Raw genomic sequence first — 24,788 nt, forward strand, 5'->3', positions numbered from 1 at the left:
TTCATACTGTGTGAGCCATATGACAAATGTGTGCCCATACGCCCAACAGCTGGGGCACAACTCCACTGCAAATGTCCACAACACAGCCCATGGTTGCCACTCCTCCTTCCAGTCCTTCACCTCCTGGTCTGCCATTCAAAATTAATTTACCAAAACACACAAAAAGAAAAAAAACACCTGGAATACCTTTCTCTGGCCTGAGTTGGAGGTTGTGATGGATCCCATGAGGACACCACGTGTGACAGAATGGCATGTGTGGTGACATCAGGCCAGAAGCAGGAACTGAAACAGATACTGCAGGTAGGGTGCAAATGGCACTTGCACCATTTTATTTTAAATAACAAAAATAAAGAAAATATTTAAACAAACAAAACACTTGGCTCACGGAGCAAATAAAAGGTTTAAACCAAATAATTACAAACGCTAAAACACTCAAAGATTGTTCTAATTCAGGCTGGGCAATTGCCTTCATTGATTCTTAGATTTGCTTAAATTTACATTTATTTTTTTCCGCTTTAATTCGCTCCTCTGAACACTCCACCGGGTGCCAAAAGCTGCGGGCTTTTTATACAGATGACTATCTCCCGATTAACAACAATTAATCAATTAACATAAGAACATTGAACAAGCAGCCTCTTGAAGGATCCCAGGATGTCAGCTTCAACAACATTACTGGGGAGTAATGTTAAAAAAAAAGTGTCTCCTATTTTCTCTTCTGAATGCCCCTTTGTCTAATCTCCATTTGTGACCCCTGGCCCTTGTTTCTTTTTTCAGGTAGAAAAAGTCCCTTGGATCGACATTGTCAATACCTTTTAGAATTCTGAATGCTTGAATTAGGTCGCCGCGTAGTCTTCTTTGTTCAAGACTGAATAGATTCAATTCTTTTAGCCTGTCTGCATATGACATGCCTTTTAAACCTGGAATAATTCTGGTCACTCTTCTTTGCACTGTTTCTAGAACAGCAATATCCTTTTTGTAGTGAGGTGACCAGAACTGAACACAATATTCAATGTGAGGTCTTACTAATGCATTGTACAGTTTTAACATTACTTCCCTTGATTTAAATTAAACTCTTTTCACAATGTATCCGAGCATCTTGTTGGCCTTTTTTTTATAGCTTCCCCACATTGTCTAGATGAAGACATTTCTGAGCCAACAAAAACTCCTAGGTTTTTTTCATAGATTCCTTCTCCAATTTCAGTATCTTCCATATGATATTTATAATGCACATTTGTATTTCCTGCGTGCAATACCTTACACTTTTCTCTATTAAATGTCATTTGCCATGAGTCTGCCCAGTTCTGAATCTTGTTTCACACGGGAGATGGTCACCTTCTGCACACGTTTTCTAAGTTACACTGGCAGAGGATGAGCTGCCAAAACTCGCCTCTGCCAGAACACACACACGGCTCTCTCCGTCATTTATATAAATACAATAATCATATAATAAAACAAATACAAAATAATAACTACAAAGGGGTGGAGGGGTAGCCTGTTATAAAATAAACAAATAATAGCACAGTCCTCTACAGGGCTCTTCACTCTGTCACAATCACCCACACTGAAACATGAACTTTTGAATAATTTTCTTGGTAACTTTTTTTTTTCTACTTTTATTTTAATATGCCAGAAGAGAGAGACTGGTTCTGTAACTATGGTAACACTGATAAGCAAGCCTAGAGAGCTGAAATTCCTCAGTGCACTGATGCAGCTAATTTAATTTGGAGATTGTGAGCATTGAAGGAGATGTTTTGCCAACAGAGAAACAAATGTATCCTATTTGTGATTGTTAAAAGGGAGCAGTAGAAGTTTTGTGAATTTCATAAACCTTTAAAAGGGGAAACAAGCCTTTGTATGAGCAGCTGTCTGACTTTTTTCTGGTACAGAAAAATGAATTCTGCTAATCACACACATAAAGATAACAATATTTAGAATTACTTTCAGAGTACATACAGGCCTGAGGCTTTCTCTTCTATTTTGGAACTGATATGTTATACTATGTTGTACTATGTGGACAGGCTATGAAAGAAACCCAAGACAGAATTAAGCAGATTCTGGTGGTTATAAAGAAGTGACAGATCCTTTTGAAGGCCAAGTGAAACCAGATATTAACAAAACTGCACTTTATTTACTTCCAGGCTGGTTCTGAGAAATTATGTTGTTGCGAATTCTGATGGTGATTCAAGCAACAGGACGTGAGCAGAGACAACCATAGAACTGTACAGGGAGCAAGAACAATCAGCTGACCAAACAGAACTTTTCACTCGCAGACAATGGGATATTTGAAGACTGATGTTCTGATGAAGAACCAATGTCTGACAAAGGGATAAAATTGTCACAAATTGGATATTTTTGTAGATAATGTGAAATTTGAATGATTTGCTGCGGCATTGACAGTCTAGAATTAATGTAGGGAAATTAGTGGTAATGCTATTGTAACAATGGGTTGGCAATAGAAGTGTGTTATACAAAATGACTACATCTGTAGAGCAGAGTGGGACTTTATGGTAATGGAATACTGCAGCTACCGGTCTCTGCTCTAACCGAGGGGTTTAAGTATGCCATGGTCCGTCTGGAAATGACATTAGTAGATTCACATGACTCAGATGTCGGGTTCAGTGACCAACAGTTGCGTCAAACAGTGAAGAACTTATCTGAAGCAGCAGAAAAGAGCAGCAACTGGCTGTGGTTGAGATGGAAAGATGAAACACCAAGGACAGAAGATGCCCACTAAAAGACTCCAGAGATGTACCCTACTGAGCTCAATCCAGACAGTTGTCATGCTGATGCGCTGGTGAGATCGCACTGTGGTTGATCCCCAGAGCCAGCATCGCGTGTGCTGATACGCTGGGAGGCAAAATAAGCTGATCCCTGGAACCAGAATTACACTTCAGCCATCAACACCAGGCAGAATGATATTTATATCATCAGATGGAAAGAAACACAAATGGATGGAGATGCAGATGGATCCCATTAGTTTACTGTAAAGCTACATCTTAGTTGGCGCTTATCTTGGCAAGAGCCAAGTTCAAATTAGCATGAAGTTTTAACGTCTACTCTCATGTAATGGAAATCATGTGGGTATTGTATGAGAGAATATCACAAGATGTAATGAAAGTTTGTGAAACTGTATAAAGAAAAGGAAATGGTGCCTCCCAAATTATTACAAATAGATGATTAGGCATACATGTACAATTTTAGTACTTGTTACATATACCATGTTCTATAATGTACTAGAACATCTCAAAAAGCTTTGCAAATGTCCATGATATTCTTTGACCGCTGGATGTAGAAGCAGCTATCTCCTTTGTTTATGTCCGTGTTATCTCTTTAGTGCATGGGGCTATGAAATATGCTTTTCTTTGGCTTCATTTATCTCCTATCGGTCTCATTTGGCCACCAAAAGGTTTTCTCAGCTTTTTCCAGTGAAAAAACGACTAGAGACCTGTGCTTTACGTCTTGTTGATGATGTCGGACAGGGTCCCACATCGGACTGGAAAGGGAAAATTGTAGTGTCGGACCTGGTTAAACAAAAATTATATAAGATTTAATAAAATCCATATTAGCAATGTTAATGTCTGTAGGTAAATGTCCAACACAAACCCACAAATTAATTCAGAAAGAGTTAGCTAAAGAAGCATTTCACTACCCAGGTAATACATTTAATCATATCCTTCCTTCAGACTATCATGGCACTCATCCTAGGGAGTTTGTGATACTATGTTCGCAGTCTTAAGGAATTGTTGATGAAAATCATTTTATAAATAGTGATGTATACTAGCATTTCCAGTATGCCAGAGAGTCCTTATTGCTAATTAATTAACCCCCATAATATGAACCGGAATTATAGCAGTACTTAAGACAGATAGCTGCTCCAATGCTACAGTATTATGATATGTAACTTGAACACATCTTTTTGCTTAATGTCAGTGCAAATGCCAGAGAAGTAGAAACATTGAAGGTATTTAGTGTATGATCTAGGATGGTGAGCATCCCACAGCAGATTAGAATGTATTGCTCATCTGTCTGCAGGAGTGATTCATTACTGCAGCTGGGGAAGCTCACATCTCTGCTGACAGACAATATATTAAATATGTTCATCATGCATTCATCTAGCTTTATTCCAGCAGCGCAAAGTTACTGTAATTGTAATAAAATTTAGCAGTTTAAAAATAAAAATGTTTTTCATCCCTTATGTCTTCAAAAGCTATCACTTGGCCTGGCCTCAGCACAGGAAGGTACAATGTCAGTTCAGCACAAAAAAAGCTAAATCCAGGTTTGCTGAGGCCAGCAAAACTATGACATTGCTCAGACATAAAACGGGCTTTTAAACACATACCTATACTTCCACTTCGAGACCAGTGTGGGAGTTATGAGGCTGGAAAGCAAATCTGACTGATGGGTTTTGGGTACAATGCAGTATTTTGGTTTTTTTTTCTATTTGATGGGCATTTGCCAGTGACTCATTACACTTCATAATTTAACTTAAAGTACAAGACAAATATCAAGAAAATTAGCTTAAGTTGTGAATTCCTAATGATTACTGCGGTATATTTAGCACAGAATCCTCCAAGATATATCTGTACACTTAAATGCTTTGCTATAGTTTGCCATCCTTAAGATGTTTTTGAGTCAATCACTGTTTTGGCCACAGAAGCTACCATAACTGTACTGGCTAGAACCCAATGACATTGCTAATACAAGGTATCCTGCAATACAAATCAGCAGGATTTAAAAGATTTTCTTGTAGACCAAGGTGTCACATACCAATGTAGACCATCATTCACTCCATGCTAAATCCTACAATAGACACATATCCATCTCATTCACTCCATGCTAAACACTACAACAGAGACAAATATCCATCTCATTCACTCCATGCTAAACCCTACAACAGAGACAAATATCATCTCATTCACTCCATGCTAAACCCTACAACAAAGACACATCCATCTCATTCACTCCATGCTAAACCCTACAACCAAGACACATATCCATCTCATTGACTCCATGCTAAACCCTACAACAAAGACACATCCATCTCATTCACTCCATGCTAAACCCTACAACCAAGACACATATCTATCTCATTCACTCCATGCTAAACCCCACAACAAAGAACAAAACACCCAGAACATATCTCACAGCTTTTCATTGTACACTACAGTAGAGAGTCAATTATTCAAACTAATTAGAACAGATTTGTATGGATAATCGAACAGGTATTAATAACAATTACTGTACCTTTAATAATGTATAGAATAAAGTTAACACACACATGTATTTATGATACAAGTACCTACTGATGATAAATAGTTAGTAACCTATTCTATCACATTAAGCATACACAATTGCAAAAGCTTTACAAATCATTAAATTAATGCAATTCAGTGAAAATAACATCTACAGTTAAGGTTATGAAATACTAAACGTACCATATACAAAACTTTGAAAATCAAAGAATACAATTCAGTACAATTTTGACACCTTACAGAACTTTAAGAATAATTAAACTTCAAAAATTCAGTAAAATATTTCTATACTTGGTGTTAAGGCATTGTAATAATGTGCAATTGAAGTAAATGCTGCTCAATACTGAATACTGCTTTTGGGTCAGGGGTCGGCAACTTGTCCATACATAGACACGCATGTCCGTGGCAAGAGTTTTCAGTGTCCGTTGCAGTAAATACATCTAACACACAGACACGCATGTAATTTTATATAACTTCCGCTTTGTTTTTTTTTTTGTTTAAATGTTCGTCACCACTTTATATGGTGCCGACCCGTGTTGGGTTACTGTGGGTAATTTCGAAAGTAAACGCTTACTACCTTGAAGTCAGCAATACAATCAAAATTTCCAGTGTCCACACTAAACTGTGTAGCAATATACAACAATAGGGGGTTATAAGGCAAACAAAATGTTACAGTGTACATGAATCTGGTTTTCAATACAAATAAGTGTGTAACTATGAGAACAAACTTTTTTTTTTGTAAAACTGCCACAAATCCTGCATAACATGGTGGTCTGGAATGAAAAGGAATACTTTTAGATTTATTTATAGTGCTTAGTATTTATTTCCCTTTTGAGCCAAGTAAAAGGTCAAATTACAAAGCTATGATTCAGCTGTACACTTTAGATTGTGTAAAACTAGTTTATTATTAAATCCAAAACTATCTTTAATATGATGAAAGGTCAAATGTCATTAATTTGTTTTATACATGTGTGCTCTTATGGCTAGGAATATTCATGTCTCAAGCTGGCTTTTTATTCACCACACTGAGTTAGAATATAACCACATATCAAATGCCAATAAGTGAAAATTCCATAATATATATATATATATATATATATATATATATATATATATATATATATATATATTTTTTCCAAATTATACCCTTTGTTTTGGGTCTAATCGGTTTTACTTTAAATGTAAAATACTATCCAGGCAAAATCCAGCTGACCAAAAATCTGGCTTTCATTGTGTAACACAGTAAATCAATGACTGAACTGGGATTATGGTCTTACTTACCACAGCTAGGCTACAGGTCACTGTACATTGCATTTAATTGTTACCTTTATTGCAAATTTATTTTCTGAGAGAAACTGCTGTACAAGAATAGCAAGATACAGCTTTTTCAGGAATGCGCAGTTCAAGTCAATTGTTCCAAATGCTTTAACTTTTACTATACTTCAGCTATTCCTCCAGGATAGCAATTCCGAACTAGTAATGCGCGGTAAAGCTTGGCTGGGCTGGGCTAATGGAGCATTGTTAAGGACAGCCAGCACTCAGTCATCACTGTGCAGCGGTGGGTGTAGTAATTGTAACACTCACTCTCTCAGAGGGGGCTACAGTTCACTAGGTTATATTTTTAAAATGCAGTCCAACTACACCAGTGCAGTGCAATAAAGCACAGAACAATATTAGATAATTGATCAGGTTCTTTTTATATGGATACAGAGTTTAAAATACAGGAAACAATGTCACCAAGAAACACAGCCGAGTCAAAAAGATATACATAAAAGCAATGATAATGTTTTTAATGGACAGCACAGTTAAAAGGAGCAGCACAGTTTTAAAATATGGTCAATTACAGCCTTCCAGCATAATTAAGATTTATAAAAATCATTTTTAAACACCACAGTGCAAACTGCAAAATTGCACCTTTAGAAAAATGCTTAGTGCATTAAGGAAAGGTATGTTTTCTAACCAGGATTAAATCACAGAACAAACCATTATAAAACAAAACATTTGACACGTTGTCTGTGCAGGGGAGGGAACATCAGAGTGAGGGAAAATACCTGTATAACAATCTCTTTACTTTCCATACCATAGGCTCCAATCAGCTACCGACAAGAGGAAACTCTTAATTCACTCACGTTCATTGTTCAAACTGACATGCTGTACGCCAGGCAAATACTTATCATCAGGAAAGTCCATGTACAGGCTCCTTTCACTTCCCTCTGTTACTCTCCATTCTAAACCTCACATCTGTTCCCATTCCTGCACAAAACAAAACCAAATGAAACAAAACGAAAGACAGACACAAATCCCCCAGGATGGCCAACCTGTTTGCAAGGGAAGTGTGCTGTTTATATTCAGGTGCGTACAACTATCCATTTTTCAATTAGCCAATACCCAATAAGGCATACAAGTGATCTGGATGGAGACGGTACTAAAAAGTGATAAATCAATTTACAAGGCGTTAATCAATAATATGTAAAACGTGCACTAATCAAATCAAAATGTAAAATTATAAAAATAAAACCAGTGACAAATAAATACTTGAAAGACAACATGGGCATTATTGACCGTGTTACAGTAATTATAATGCAAAGTGGAAGCAAAGGTATCTTCATGAATTTCTATTACCGTGAATCTGATCTCATGCTTTTTTTTGTTCATAGATCTGCAGTGCCGGAATGTTCTTAAATGTTTTAGTTTCTATATGTATTTTATATTAAATAATATATTGAATAATGGACTCCATCTTTAATATTAAGTCCTACACTTTTTATATGGTACCAACTCAAAATATTTCCATTTTGACCACCTGAATAAGGTGTATCAGTTTTAATTATTGTGTTAATTTACTAATCAGCTGCTTTTTTCTGTTTTTTTTATTTTTATTTTTTAAATATCTGACTCTTAGTATGCTGTAATTGCACTTTATTTTTAAGCTGGTCCATTAATGAGAAGATCCTGACATTATGGAAAAGGAGTTAATTAACTAAAGTAAACTGAAACCACAAGTGAGCTGATGGGAGCTTGATTGGTGTTAATTGGTCAGGAAGAGACTTGTAAACTTATTAACTATGGTTATTAGATGACAATATCCATCCTTGAAATTGATTTTTTTTTCATTTTGAAAATAAAATTAAAAGATGAAATAGTGTATTTATTCTTCAATCTCTATAAGAAATGATATCCCAAGATGCAAGTGGTTCAAGGGTATGTGATGTTGTTTTATGGCTCACTTCCTCTTATCTGTAGTTACTCTCCAATAGTGACTCCGTCACAGCTATAATTTTTATCAAATACAACAACAACAACATTTTAAGAGAAAATAGTCAATTAGTCAAAAAGTATTCTTCAACTTCTATTAATTCTCTTACCCAATACACACTCATATAAAATGTGTAATCATCATGTGTTGAAAACATAATTCTTAATGAATTGAATGACAATCAAGCGGTTTCATTGTGTGTTCATAGTGCATTATGTATGTAGTGAATGAAGGATGATTACCATATGTTAAATTGAACCTTGGTGTCCAATTACTGTAAGCATTCAAGGTCCTGGTTTGGAATGAACTGAAGAGGCTTACGGCTGAAACAGTATTGCTCCCCTTCAAATGCAGTTATCTGAAAGCTATAATAAAGCCAAATAAGTCCATAGAAAGTGTTAATAACACAACACATGTCAGTTCTTGGTGACTCATCTTCACACACAAAGGCATCATTTACAGTAGCTTCTGGTTTATTGCTTTTTCATTTAAAAATTTCAGACCAGATACCTTCTATGACAGGGGTGTCAAACTCAATTCCTGGAGGGCTGCAGTGTCTTCTGGCTTTCGCTTCATGAGTTTTCAATTACTTAACTGGTCTAATTATTTGATTAACTGGACAACACTTCTCTTCAGGCCTCAAAATGTTTCATAGGTAGTGTACCTTGAATCAAATGCATTTTTAAAACCATCAACTGTAAAAGACCTTGAAAAATATTAAATAAGTCAAATTCAACAAATAATTAGATAAATTATGTTAATTGAGAGCTTAAGTTGGAATGAAAACCAGAAGACCCTACGGCCCTTGAGGACTGGAGCTTGACACCCCTGCTCTATGAGATTCAAGACCTTGTTTCCAAGGGGGGGGGGGGGGGGGGGGGGTCAGTCTGCTAGAATTTCACAGAATCATTAACTCTACATATAACACCGTGTAACAAATATATATATTTTTTTTTTGGTTCCTGGGTAGTAAGTGTTATTTCCTAATTGCTTATGCCTCAAAAGTATAGAAAATGGCTATTATTCCCCACAAACTTTGCTTTTGTGACCAGGACAGTGATATTTTGAAATTTACCTATTTTCCAGAACATTCCAGATAGATTTAGTGCTGAGTAAACTTGGAGTAACTTCTAGAACTTTCCAGTAATATAAATAGTAGTATAAATACAGGGGCCTTAAGCCCACCAGTTCAGTTTAGTTCCAGCTGCCTAAGTGGATACATATCTGCATTTTTCTGAGATGGCATCAAGAGGCTGCAATGGTGGCATTCCTGATGGGTCTCCAAAGAGGTTTTACCAAGTTTCCCTGCTATCTTTCCCTTTGGGACCGAAGGGACACCAAGGCGCATTACCACAGGCGGGACTGGCCACAGCGGACCGAGTTCTCTGTGGGGAGGAACAACGTCAAGTGGGAGCCACTGGTGGACCCCGGAAGGTGCTGATGCCACCACTGCACATCAAATTGGGCCTTATGAAACAATTTGTCAGAGCTCTAGATAAGGAGTCGGCAGCCTTCAAGTACCTTCAAGACTTCTTCCTTAAGCTGTCTGAGGCAAAGGTCAAAGCCGGTGTCTTCGTCGGACCACAGATAAAGAAGATCCTGGAGTGCAATGAATTCCCCAAGAAGCTCACTAGTAAGGAGAATGCTGCTTGGAACAGCTTTGTCGCAGTGGTTTTCGGCTTCCTGGGCAATCACAAGGCCGAAAACTATGTGGAGCTGGTTGAGACTCTGGTGAAGAACTACGGCACAATGGGCTGTAGGATGTCCCTCAAAGTCCATATCCTTGATGCTCATCTTTATAAATTCAAGGAGAACATGGGAGCGTACCCAGAGGAGCAAGGCGAGTGCTTCCACCAGGATATACTGGACTTTGAACGCTGCTACCAAGGACAGTATAATGAGAACATGATGGGAGACTACATCTGGGGGCTGATTCGTGAAAGTGATTTACAGTATAATCATAAATCTCAAAAAACTACTCACTTCTAAATCTTTTGTAGTCATTTTTGTATTACTTTAATATAAATACATGTTAATTTGGATTCATATGTTGTTTTTTTCTGACTTTATGTGAACAAAAAGACACAAATTTGCTCGTTTTCTCATTGGAAATAGGTAAATTTCAAAATATCACCGTCCTGGTCAAAAAAGCAAAGTTTGTGGGGAATAATAGCCATTTTCTATTCTTTTGAGGTATAAGCAATTAGGAAATAACACTTACTACCCAGGAAAAAAAATTGTGTTACATAGTGTAATCAAAGCAACACACCTGCAATCCAAGTCTGTTGGAACAGGAAACAGACAAGATATAGGTAATCCCAGTTACACCCAGGCCTTGTGCGCACTACATAGACCCCAGATGAAACCAGTCCCTGGAAACATTGTGCTTCCCTCTGTGTGTCATTGAGACCATCTTTAAGGTAGGGTAATTAAACCAATGTGGCCAATGCATATGGCAAATTTACTGGGGCTCAGGCATCTCCCTAAAAATATTACTAGGTGCTACAGTGAAACAAATTAAACTCTTTAGAAAGGTGCAATACTTAAACAAATACAGTATGAAAATAAATACTCAGGAGAATGAAACACACAGCAAAATATATTAAAATAAATGCTTTTAAAAAGTTCAATTCATACATAAAACAATCATTGTAAACTAATGATTAGTAGGCTGTTTGTATACAGACTAATCGCCCAGATACATTCGAGACCCTATGGCACACTTGTGTGACAGATGGGATGTGAATCATGTCTAGGACTAACAGAATGAGATAAATCAAAGGAATGTCATTGAATAACATGTTCCTGTGACAATGACTTAAAGGCCTTTGGAAGGGTTCAGAGTAATGGAAAAAATGACCTTGTACATTGGTGGTGACAGACAAATTTCAGAGACTACTCAGTTTGAACAGTAAGCTGCAACCTTATCAGTTTACAGTCCTTAAGTCACTTCTGGTCAGCATTTTCAAAGAGGTCCAATATTTAACAATTACAATGATGTTTAAAACTCTGCATTCAAATATGAATTTTATTAGTAGAAGGATGCAAGGTCAGGGCATATATTCTAACCTGCAGAATTTGAACTAAAACTTCATTATATTTTATGATATCTTGTAAGAGGGTTTCTGACAATGTAAGTCATAAACTGCATGGGAAAATGGTGTGCTTGAGCTAGGCTTTACAAGTTCTTATTAACATTTCTGAGACTGATCAGCACATTTATACAACTCTTTGCACTCAAATAATTAATAATTCTGTGAGGTCTATTTTTATGCTGGTTTGTCTCCTATGTATTTAAATTAAAACTCTTCCAGCACACTGATGTGCCTAAACTACCAATGCACGTTACAAAACTAGCCATGAGTGAGATAATGAATACAATACATTGTATTGTGTAATAGTTACAGTATATATATATATATATATATATATATATATATATATATATATACACACACACACACACACACAGTACCGTGAAAAAGTATTTGTCCCCTGTTTGATTTTCTTTTTGTGGGTTGTAGTAGTATATAGAGGGAGTCTGAGAGAAGAAATGACACCAAATTCTGGTGCTTCTTTCATTTGTTTGGTGTGCAAGGTAATCAAACATGCAATCTTCAGATGTGAAAAAGTTATAGTTAACTCAACCCAATTAAAGAGATAATTACGGTCAGCTGTTTGAATACTTTGGTTAACAATCAGGCTTGATTTGGGCCAGCCATGCCCAATATAAATCTGAATTTTGGCCCTTACCATCAGTGAAGTTGGAGTCTCAGGAGTGTCCGTGCTGCCACAATCTCTCCGAGAGCAAGGCGTAAAATTGTCCAGGAAGTCACAAAGAACCCTAGAACAACATCCAGGGATCTGCAGGCCTCTCTCACCTCGGCTAAGTCAGTGTTCATGACTCCACCATCAGCAAGACCCTAGGCAAAAATGGGATTCATAGCAGAGTAACAAGGTCGAAACCATTGCTCACTAAGAGGAACATGATTGCTTGTCTCAAGTTTGCCAAAAAGTACCTGGATGAGCCTCAAGATTTCTGGAACAATGTTCTATGGACAGATGAGTTAAAAGTGGAACTTTTTGGCCAACATGGCCCTGTTATGTCTGGTGAAAAACAAACACTGCATTCCACAGTAAGAACCTCATACCAACGGTCAAGCATGGTGGGGGTGTGTGACAGGACTGGAAGGAGTCCCTGTCATAATTTGCCCTCCCGACCACCGGCAGCGCGGTGTAGGGTTGACCGTGATCACAGGGTAGTGTCATGATTTGGCAATGCTTTGCTGCATCAGGACTTGGACGACTTGCCATCATTGAAGCAACCATGAATTCTGCTCTGTATCAGAGAAATCTACAGGAGAATGTCAGGCCATCCATCCATGAGCTGAAGCTGAAGCGCTGCTGGGTCATGCAGCATGACAATGATCTGAAACACATGATCAAGTCTACATCAGAATGGTTGAAGAACAAGAAATGTAATGTTTTGGAATGGCCTAGTCAAAGTCCAGACCTAAACCTCATTGAGATGTTGTGGCAGGACCTGAAACGAGCAGTTTATGCTCGAAAACTCACAAATGTCACTGAGTTGAAGCAGTGCTGCATGAAGGAGTGGACCAAAGTTCCTCCACAGCGCTGTGAGAGACTGATTAATAACTAGAGGAAGCGTTTGGTTGCAGTTATTGCTGCTAAAGGTGGCATAACCAGTTATTGAGTCTAAGAGGGCGATTACTTTTTCACACTAGGGCATTGGGTGTTGCATAACTTTCTTTAATAAATAAATGAAATAAGTATCAACATTTTGTGTTATTTGTTCACTCAGGGTCCCTTGACATTGATGGTATATTTCTGTAATTTGAGTAAATACACCAAAAGTACTCCAAAGTATTTGAGTAAATCTGTTTTCACAGCCACTGCATCTTCAACCAAATGGTCTCATTTTAAACATTTGTTCATCTAACAGCTTCATCCTTCAGCAGCTTAAGACTTATTTCCTTGTATTTTCCCCAGCTTTCATTTTATTTAGTTTAAGAAGTGCAACTGCATAACCTTGGATTACCAACAGGTTTGCCCTAGTGAATACAGGAATGAGACTCTGAGTCAGAAAGCTGCAGTGAAAGCACTGTTTACACATTTACTTACACAACTAAACAAAAAAAAAAAACAGTAGAACAAATAAACCAGGTACAGCGATAGGGTTACCAGACACCCCGGTTTTCCATCAAAGGTCCCGGTGGCCCGACATTGTGCTCAAAATCTTTCAAAAGTCCTGGTTTTCAGCCACTTCATGTAGCGCAACACACTCTAAATATTTTTTGTCAAAATAACGTAAACAACTGCTTTTAATGTATGCCACCTGCAGTGAAAAAAAAAGGCACTAGGGTAATCAAGAACATTATTTTTATAAAGTGATTAACACAGGTGTGCCTATTCCCAAGCGCGCCATACATATTATTATTATTATTATTATTATTATTATTATTATTATTATTATTATTATTATTGAACTCAATATAAATGTACACAATACGTATAAAACAATATGGCTAATTAAACTAATTAGCCAAAAATGATACACCCAGTAGTGTATTGAAATTAGCTAGCTGCTTAAAAAAGATAATAGTTATAAACTCAGACTGAATAAAAGATCTCAGACTGTTCTAAGTTTATAGGGATTGTGGGGAAAAAGACATGTATTCTGTGGTTTTCTTCAGGAAGAACTGAACCTCATTGTCTTGATACCTTTAAAGGAGTTTAAACAAAAATTGCCATCTATTAGCTGAGATGCATTTTAGTTTTGGTAGATGCACCTAAATTAGCTTTTGTACTGTGATTAACTTGTTTGTATTGGTTGTAGTCTTTTGATTTTTTTTTCTATTGTATGCCACCTTTTTGTCCAGGTATTCCTTGAACTAGAGATTTACATTGGAATGGGACTTTTTTAAAGGTTAAATAAAATAAAACATAAAATAAAATAATTGTTTTAGAACAGAATTTAGTCCACGTAAGTGTGTTAGAGTGCATCAGTGTTTAAAGATACAACTTTCAGCATTCATGCTGGAAATATTCCCTCAAGGAAATGTCTCTCATTTTACACTAATTAGCCATGCATGGCATTGGAAAAGGTTAATAAAAGCTTATGTGAGATCGTAATAAGGAATGACTTCCTGACATAATTATATATTCTGCATTTGGTATCAGGGCCCAAAAGCTAATTTGCCATGTTTTAATTCTCTTCCGAAACCATTAGCATTCTAAGGGACTTGATGCATATTGTTTTTGCTATTAGTGCCAAGTATATGTTGCTGTCAAGATTTCAGACTTCTGCCTGTTCCAGGAAGGTTATTCTTTTTTATTCACCCTATCAATGTTAAATATATATATATATATATATATATATATATATATATATATATATATATATATATATATATATTAATTTCCACCTTCTGTCTTATGTGTGTAGTGTTTGTGCTTTTATCTAAAAGCTCCGAAAGTGTGATAAGGTTGTCTAGAAAACCTAAATTAACTGTCTCTGTCGCAAGAACGTTTCTAGTCTTCCCATGAATTCCTGCTTTGAAAAATATTTCTGATGAGGCCAGTGTTGGGCCAGGTTCTTAACATAGTTGCCCATCTGTAGGTCAAATCTGCTACACTACATTCTGTACCCGTATTGTTGCCAAGTCCATTTTATTTTTTATAAAATATAACATGTTAAGGTGCTGACTAATGAAGTGGTCTGGCTGTTTCATGTAGACAAGTACATCAGAGCTGCACAAGCTTTTTATGTGTGTGTGTGTGTGTGTGTGTGTGTGTGTGTGTTTAACTGCTGGTTTCACAAACCCAGAGATGCCAAGACTTGAGTGTGAACAAAACAGCATCTGCCAAGCAAAATAAAGTGTATGTTTGTTTGTTTGTTGTTTTAGACAAGTCAGGGCAGTAAAATAGGGTTTTTGGCCATCTTGATCCTGTTGATAATTTCCTTAACCACCTTGCTGCTCATTAGCTGTATCAACTAATTTTGACTGTCCTTCCCAGGTAGTGAGAGTGCAGGTTTTTGTTTCTGATTTCTGGCGTACATGCTCTTTCATCAAAGGGTCAAACTTCACTAGAGGCCTACCTGAGCTAGAAACATGATCATGTTCATACAATTTTTTGTGTGTACCACAAAATGCATGCAACACCGTTCAATGGAATTTAACAATAGCAAGGAGATGTTCTAAATTTTAAACCAGTACTGTTGTTCATTCTGTAATTGGGGTTGATCAATGGTGATTTTGTACTCTAATTTCAAGCTCCTTCCACTTCTTCATGCATTCACTGGCCTTCCCTGCTTTGTCCTTCAAACACACTCCCTTCAACTTCACTTTGTCTTCCACTACACTAAATCTTTAGAGAAAATATATTTCTCCATTTCTCTCTACTGTTTCCTGGCTCCTTTCTCTAAGCCTTTTCTTTCTTTTGGAAGCACCTGATGCATAGCGTCTGTGACACTCCATGATTGACTACAACAATAGGTGAAAAAAAAACTTAAATCATGTTTTCTTTGTAAGAAGTAGTTTATCTGTTTATCTGTTATCAGGCGAAAACTTAATAAAACTGGAAAACCTGCTGATTTTTCTAACAATGTGGTAATATATTATATGCACACAAAGAGCTTGATTTTTAAAAGATGCAAAATAAGATGGAGACCTAAAAGTGATTTCAAAGCTGATTTGGTCACTGAAGAAATAGCTTCAAATAAGTTATATAACCCACATTTTGTATCCACTTTTATAAACTTTTAAATATTGAAATCGAATGATTAGGTTTCATTTATCAGGCTTTAAAAATAATAATAATAAAAAAAAACTAGTTCTTACTTTGCCCCTTTTGAAAATCATGCTAATACTGTACACAGAGACACATAAACCTGATTAATACAAACCATTCATAAAGCACACAAAAAACTCAAAATGTATTATTCAGTAGGTTGCATGAAAAGATAGATCATATGTGGTGATCCGAACACACTTAATAACTTAAATACAATAATTAAGGTTTTAGAAACACTGATAAGCAGTAATCTTGGACTACTCATAGTTAATTTAGATAGCTAGAACTAATGCAAATCACGTTCTGTGAAACCAGCCCTATATATTTAAATAACAAAACAAATATACTGTATGTGTATGATTTAATATAAAATAATACAGGTTGTTTTTTTTTGTTTGTTTGTTTCTTTTTGCATATTTCAAAACCTATGGTGTGCTGCATGTCAATATATAAAACAAAAGAAAAATCATATTTTTTAATTAATGGTTGTAATGCATTGCACGGCATTGTGGGTTTAATTGTACAGTACTGCAAATATGATTCAAGTAGCCCATTTATGATGTCTGTTTAATATAAGTTACTCAGCCATTTACTTTATCAAATATGACCAGACTGCACAGACTGAATTAGATACTATGGTTGCCTTTCTTTTTTATATTAGGTACTTCTGAATTACTTTTAAAATGTTGGTACATGATTACACAGTTAAATAAGTCCATTTCATTGCAGCCTCCTCACTCGCAGTATTTAAATCTATAGATTTCGCCAAAATGGGAACTCGGGGAACTAATGAAATACCGGTAGTAATAATAAACCTTATTTTTTTTCAGTTCTTTTTTTTATTCAGTTGAACTTTTTAATTATTTTTACCAAAACAGCATGTAACACCCCCACCCACCTGCATTATTTATTTAACATACAAACTCTCAGATTCAGTGCTTCTATCGGTACTGCATGCTGTTTATTTTCAAACTAGCACAAGTACAAGACAGTGGCGTCACGTGACACAACAGGTTATTCTTTTACCGGAACCTTACACCGGAGCGCAATGACTTTGTTGTATAATAATATAAGGTCTATTGTAATATATAAGGGTCTGTGGGTGGTTAGCTCCAGCCCTGTTTAAACAGAATGTCGATTCAGTGAAAGTGAAAAACACATAGGGTCCCCCAGGTTTCTTAAGTGTAAAAGAACATGTGACCTCTACCCTGATGAAATGGTAAACAGGAGTGGTGGCTACTGGTTTTAAATATATTTAAGGACCATTTCCAGGAAAATTTTTAAAAAAGATGATGTAGCAGTCAGCCACAGCGCAACTACTCCGTAGTCAAAAGGGAACGTTTGGGCTACTCACACCTTACGATATTACCTGCTGGGACATTCATTCGATCTCGTCACAGACCACGCTCCACTCAGTTGGTTAAGCACTATGAAGGACTGCAATGCTCGGATAACTCAATGGTATCTGGCGTTGCAGCCTTTCGTGTACCACATGGTACACTGTGCGGGGAAAGACCACCAAAATGTAGATTTTTTTTCCAGGGAGGGGGGTGTAATGGGAAAAGTGGATTTAAGCGAGTGTTCCTTCAGCTCCACTTAGAGCGGTGGGATATGTGACAGAGATAATGAATCTTGGTTATAAATCTCGCTTCCGACCTGTGAGGGCACTGTACACAAGAACAGTGAGCCCCAGACTGGATGGTTTGGCAGTTCATTCTAGAGTCAGTTGAAAGCAACCACGTTTCTTTTGCAAACTGCAAATGTTTTTTCAAGGTCGCCGTTGGTGGAGTTTCCATGCGTGTTTCTTTTTAGCGCGAGACATTTGCTAAAATGCATTTTTGGGTCTCCATTCACTCAGTTTATTTTACTCGAGTAAATCGGGCTTTTCACCTGATGTCATTGAAATTAATAGGAAAGGTGGGGGTTGATATGTAAATTAGCCTTGTATAAAGTACTCATGCTGTTTTTGATGATTACTAGTGAAATTTTGTGAAAATGTGGTTTCCATGCAGAGAGAACTGGTACACGAGTAAATCTTCTGTAATAAAACAAAATACCTCATGCCTGGTTGGTTAATAATGTGTTTTACTGCTCTTGCCCAAATTTTTTTTTTTAAATGTCATTAGTGGGGTGTCATGTCGTTAGTAGTGAAGACAACAACTAATACAACTAACTACAACTTACGACTCATTAATTGAAAATAAACTCAGAGGTATAAAATGAAACTGACCAACAGGCATTGCAGATCACCATGGCTGAAAACCGGTGGAGACATTATATATTGTAAGGAGAGGGTAGTTGCGCCTTTAAGGAATAGCGGCGCTTTGGAAGAAATTACACAACCCAGAGAACCTGCTGCCAATTAATCAAGTGGGTTTCTGGGTTTAAGAGGAAGCAGGGCAGAGCCATAGGGAGGTTCGTTGTTCGGGAGAAAACACGGGCTGTTGGCTTCTATAAGAAGGTAGAGTGATAATTTCAGTGTAGTGATAAAACATCGTAAGGTAAAGCTATACCGGGTTATGTTAAAAATACCGTTAGTATTAAGGTTTATGAAAAACGTAATTTTCCCTCTTGGTGAGGTAGTCTTTTGTTTTATTGCGGAAGTGTATTTATTTTCTTTTTAACGGAGTACTATTGGAGGAGCAGTAAACGTATCAGTTTGAAGTAAAGCTCACACTGGTCAACGTTGTGCTGGATTACGCTGACATCACAGCAGTGTGAGTTTGTGTTTATAACCCGGAGCAGTATTTGTTACTTTCGTTTTGAAATGACTTTAAATAATAACCCGAAAGAATAGACTGGAGACTGGATGTACAGGCATTGTTATACAGACACACGACATGGAAGCTTGAAAGAATACAAGTGCATCTTCGGACAATCAGGAGTTGGCTGCCGGAGTTCCATCTCCACAGCCTGGATATAATTTGTGCTATCTCTGTTCATTTTTGGAACGTTCAGGACATTGTCACTACAGTCCTGGAGTTGGTCTACAAAGCAGATATATTCTGCATACACCAGTTTTCCCAGGACAATTCAAACAGAGGGAGCCTGTCCTGATACTTACCTGTGTTACAGGTCCCTTCCAGCAGAGGGAGCCTGTCCTGATACTTACCTGTGTTACAGGTCCCTTCCAGCAGAGGGAACATGTTCTGTACTTACCTGTGTTACAGGACTCTTCCAGCAGAGGGAGACCATCCTGTATTTACCTGTAACTGGAGACCGCTATATGGAAAAGAGAGTTGTCCTGTCCTACCCGCGGACTAACTCGCTTCATTGGGGAACCCTGGAACTGTGCTTCAGTCTCCAGGACTTGAAATAGCTTAGTTAGGGATTGAAGAAGTGAGTTAGTCAGTGGCCCGTACAGGGCGAGAGCTTTGAGAGAAACTGAGCTTTGATGTAAATATTGTAAATAAAACACCCTTACCTGCAAATGTGTTGAGTCTGTGCCAGTTGCTTAAAGGGAAAGGCAGTGGTGCAAGCGTGTCTAGCTAGTGGATCTTTTAATTATATATATATAATTATATATTCTCTTTCATTCAGGCAATACAGCACATAGGAGATGATGCTGCATATACTTCTGGCTTCGAAATCCTGCCGTCCGGACAGCTGACAGCTGCTGAGGAAGCATTCAACACCATGCTTGGGCAAATACGGTTAGTGGGCACTTGAAAGGGAGGTAGCGGTTACTGATGAAATGGACTGAAGTGCAGCATTAGTTTGTTCTCAAAATTGTCACTGCCTGCTATATCCTGCACAAACTCTTGTCATCAGCAAAATGAGGTGTTCAGGAATCAGTGGCTGCCTGTGAGACAGATAGGGGAGGTTGCCAGTGTTGCCAAGTCTCACGAGAAAGAAAAACGGTACTGCCTTTCAAAACAAGCCCAAAACAAGCACAACCCATGTTTAGAGTGTGGGTGTTTATGCAAATTACAACCCGAGACTATCAAAAAACAAGCCAAATCCTGCGTTATTATAAGCAGACTTGGCAACTGAAGGTTACCTCAGCCACCATTTAAATATTGGACAGCAGCGATCTGAGGAGTCTCGCGCTGTCAGAGATTCTCTCCTTTCTTTTAAGTTGGGTTGGATTTACTGTTGTGTTAAATATTAATGATGCAAACAAATAAAACACAATCAATACGTTCATATTCAATTTTATTTGGTCAATTCTGAGAGGGCATTAGCAACTTGTTGGATGTTGTTTGGGCGATCAAGCTGGCTCATGACACCCGTAACATGGAGAGCAGACACGCATTGACTTTGGACATAGCTGGGAATAGAGTGAATGTACTTTGAGTTTTGTCGTTGTGCTCATTTGTGGCCTTTTGCTGCCACCTAGTGAGCAAATGTTTTTTTTAAAAGTGTTAAAAGGATTTTATGAGTTAAACTTCAAGCATTTAATGTGTTTAAAGGAGGACTATGACCATCAAACCTTTCATTTCGTTACCAGCATTAGCGAGGGGGGGGGGGGCATTATTATTTTTGATAAGGGACATTTTTATTTCAAGAGACATTTCATTTCTAAAGTGACTGTGACATTTATTTTTTGTATATATTGATTAAAGTGTAATTTGGATGACTACAACCTGTGTGTTGCATCCCATTGCATTCAAAAAGTTTGGTAATGAAGGCAAAACGTTATCAGTTATTATTTTCATGTTGTGTATTATGTCTAACCTTTTTGCTTTTCTCAATTGTAACTGTTATTTGCACAGGAACGTGTTGAAAGAGATTGAAAAAGCATAATATGTGTATCTGAACAATAGCCTACCTCGATAATGTCCTGAAATGTAAAATGATTTGCTGTTTCTTCACCCTAACCTTGTTAGTCAGGTTCAGCAGTGGAGGCACCACCATTTTGTTATTGTTGCTTGTGTGATTTGGTCCCACTGGCCTATATTTTAAATCTTATAGGACAGAGAATTTGGAGAGGGAAATACACCACACTTACCCTACTGGTTACCTATATAGAAATCCAGGTTCCATAGTTTTCCCTGAAGAGAAAACGCAATCATCTGAGAGAAGTGGGGTCACATATAATTACAGGGGATCAAAATGCCACAGTATCCAATATTTTCTCATGTGTGAATATTACTGTTTTTACAATATTAAAAATTCCTTTTCATGCAATGCATTTTTTTTTTGCTTGCATTCTGACCTTCCGGAATCCATGCATTGTTTATTTTAAATACATTTTCAAAAGCTTAATCAAACATGCTTCATGTTTACATTCTGCTGGATGGCAGTAGGCCAGTGGTAAATAATTTTTCCCCTTTATCTGTTTTGTTCTTTTACTTGTGTGTTTATAAATTAATATATAATTACAGCTCCCTTCGATGAGAAACCAAGCATCGCCTTCAAAGCCGCTATTAAGGGAAACATCTTTCTAATGTGAAGCAAATACTAACTAAATAACTCACATTATGAAGGCACATTTGTCTAATCAAAATTACAGACTTTTTTTTTATTTAAAAAAAAATTGTATTATTCACGTAAATACACTGTTTTCTAATCTGTGCTCATTCTACTGCTTGATTTATCAAAGCAGTTCGTGTTGAACTGGTGGAATAGAAAAGGGATCGGGAAAGCAGTTTTTCATTAGCATGTGTGATTGTTTGAATTAACCAGTGTTTATTTTGTATTCGAATATTCCATTCTCAGGGTCATTATTTCTTGCTTAAACATGTTGGTGAAGAAAGCTAAATCTCAGGGTTTGTTAAGCCTATGTTACAAAGCATTACTTTGCCCAGTAATTGTTTTCTTTAACAGTGGCTATGTGGTTATCCACAGAGCTGTCAAGTTATCATTGTAAACTTGCCCTCTATGCCCTTCCCACATTATTTTTGATAAGACATTCTTTCTCTACCAGCTTTTGTGCATCTTTAGGATTACAGTAAATTATTTCAAGTTGTTTCCAAAATGGCCATGCAACTTTAAATTGATATGGCTGCTGCCCAGCAGTAATACAACATCTAATTTTTAAAACATACAGCTATAAAAAGAAAATTCCTTCCCAGTAATGGTTCCCACATTTTTGAAAACCCCTTTTGCACCTCAAGTGAATTAAGCAAGAATGCAAAACAGAAGTCTGTGAAAAGTGCAGTACTATGATCACCATGCAATGATTCTTTTTGTATGTGGACATATCTGTTAAAAAAAAAGCACGCACTATACTGACAAGTTAATATTTATAATATTTTAAGTTAATTATATATGGAAAGTTATAATTTGTAGAAATTTCTCAAAAACAAACACTTTTAGGAAAAAACGTTTGTATCAAAGGTTTTGCTTTTGTGGATGAGGGAAAAAAGTTACAGGAAATAGATATAGTCTACAATTATTTATTTCAGCATTTTATTTATTTATTTATTTTTTTGCAAAACTCCAAAAATACCAATTCAGAAGCATTCATATAAGTTTCTGCCAAACTTAATTTTTCAATATTGGTACGGTTTATGACAGCTGCTTGAAAAATCTAACTTTAGACATCTCCTGGAATTTCCTTAAACCAAAAAGTAAATTCAAAACAGTGACATCACAATCGGTCTTTATATACGATTCCACAACTGCTCATGTGGGTGAAATTGACCATGCCGTTAAGTGGGTTCTTTCACTAAGCAGCTCACTTCCTTAATGTGCCCTTTGTAAACAAGCCTTGGCTTTGGGCCTAGCTGATTTGTACACAGTTTTCTGACCTATAACCCTATATTACAAATAATGTAATTGTACAGTGTTGACAGTGGGGTTGGTGTTATTGTGCAATACTTGTTTATTTTTAATCCTGTTCTGTATATAACTACTGTATATAACAAGTACAGCCAATTGCATCCAACACACCAAGAAACTTCCCAGATTTAAAATATGAGGTTTTAGTTTTGGGGTGATTATAAGTACCATAAGGTATCTTATTACTAGCCTATTATGATGTGTTGGTTTTATTTACAAGTAGATAATTATAACATTATAACATTATAATAACATTATTATAACATTATATTAGCAAATTAAGCACCAAACCCTGTTTGTTGTACATAATAAATTGAAAAAGACACAGGTATTACATTTTCATGTCATAAAACAACAAATTCTTCTGCCCAAGGTTTAATGCTTTTAATGTTCTTTACAAGTTCATTACTGGCATCTGCTACTGAATTAGGTTTTCATTTTGATGTATACAATGCTTATTTGTTGTTCGTGTTTTGTGCACTTCAAGAAATAAGCACAATGGACTCCCTGCAGAATGCAGTAAAAAAAATAAAAATAAAATAATAATAATATTCTGCAACAAAAAAAAAAGTCAAATCAGACGTATAACTGTGATGAAAGACATGATGTACAGTTCAGATGTGGATAGTGCAAAACTTCCCATTACCCAGCCACAGACAAAATCAAAGGCAAAGAAAGAATACATAGAAACATAAAAACATAAGAAAGTTTACAAACGAGAGGAGGCCATTTGGCCCATCTTGCTTGTTTGGTTGTTAGTAGCTTATTGATCCCATAATCTCATCAAGCAGCTTCTTGAAGGATCCCAGGGCGTGAGCTTCAACAACATTACTGGGGAGTTGGTTCCAGACTCCCACGATTCTCTGTGTAAAAAAAAGTGTCTCCTATTTTCTGTTCCGAATGCCCCTTTATCTAATCTCCATTTGTGACCCCTCATCTTTTTTCAGGACAAAAAAGTCCCTTGGGTCGACATTGTCAATATATTTTAGAATTTTGAATGCTTGAGTCAGATCACCACGTAGTCTTATTTGTTCAAGACTGAATAGATTCAATTTTTTTTAGTCTGTCTGCATGTGACATGCCTTTTAAACCCAGAATAATTATGGTCACTCTTCTTTGCACTCTCTCTACAGCAGCAATATCCTTTTTTGTAGCAAGGTGACCGGAACTGAACACAATATTCTAGATGAGGTCTTACTAATGCATTATAAAGTTTTAACATTACTTCCCTTGATTTAAATTCATCACTTTTTACTATCTATCCAAGCATTTTGTTGGCCTTTTTCAATAGCTTCCCCACATTGTCTAGATAAAGACATTTTTGAGTCAACATAAACTCCTAGATCTTTTTCATAGATTCCTTCTTTAATTTCAGTGTCTCCGATGTGGTATTTATAATGGACATTTGGATTGCCTGCATTCAGTACCTTACACTTTTCTATATTGACTATCATTTGCCATGTGTCTATCCAGTTCTGAATGCTGTCTAGATCATTTTGAATGACCTTTTATTTTTGTGTTGTCTGCAAATTGAACATGTTTGCTTACTATACCAGAATCTAAGTCATTAATGTAGATTAGGAATAGCAGAGGACGTAATACTGATCCGTGTGGTACACCACTGGTTACCTTGCTCCGGTTTCTCCTCTAATCAGTACTTTCTGTTTTCTACATGTTAACTATTCCCTAATCCATGTGCAAGCATTTCCTTGAATCCCTACTGCATTTAATTTGAGAAC

This window comes from Polyodon spathula, chromosome 1 (assembly GCF_017654505.1).
Source record: "Polyodon spathula isolate WHYD16114869_AA chromosome 1, ASM1765450v1, whole genome shotgun sequence".
In the NCBI taxonomy this organism is placed as follows: domain Eukaryota; kingdom Metazoa; phylum Chordata; class Actinopteri; order Acipenseriformes; family Polyodontidae; genus Polyodon; species Polyodon spathula.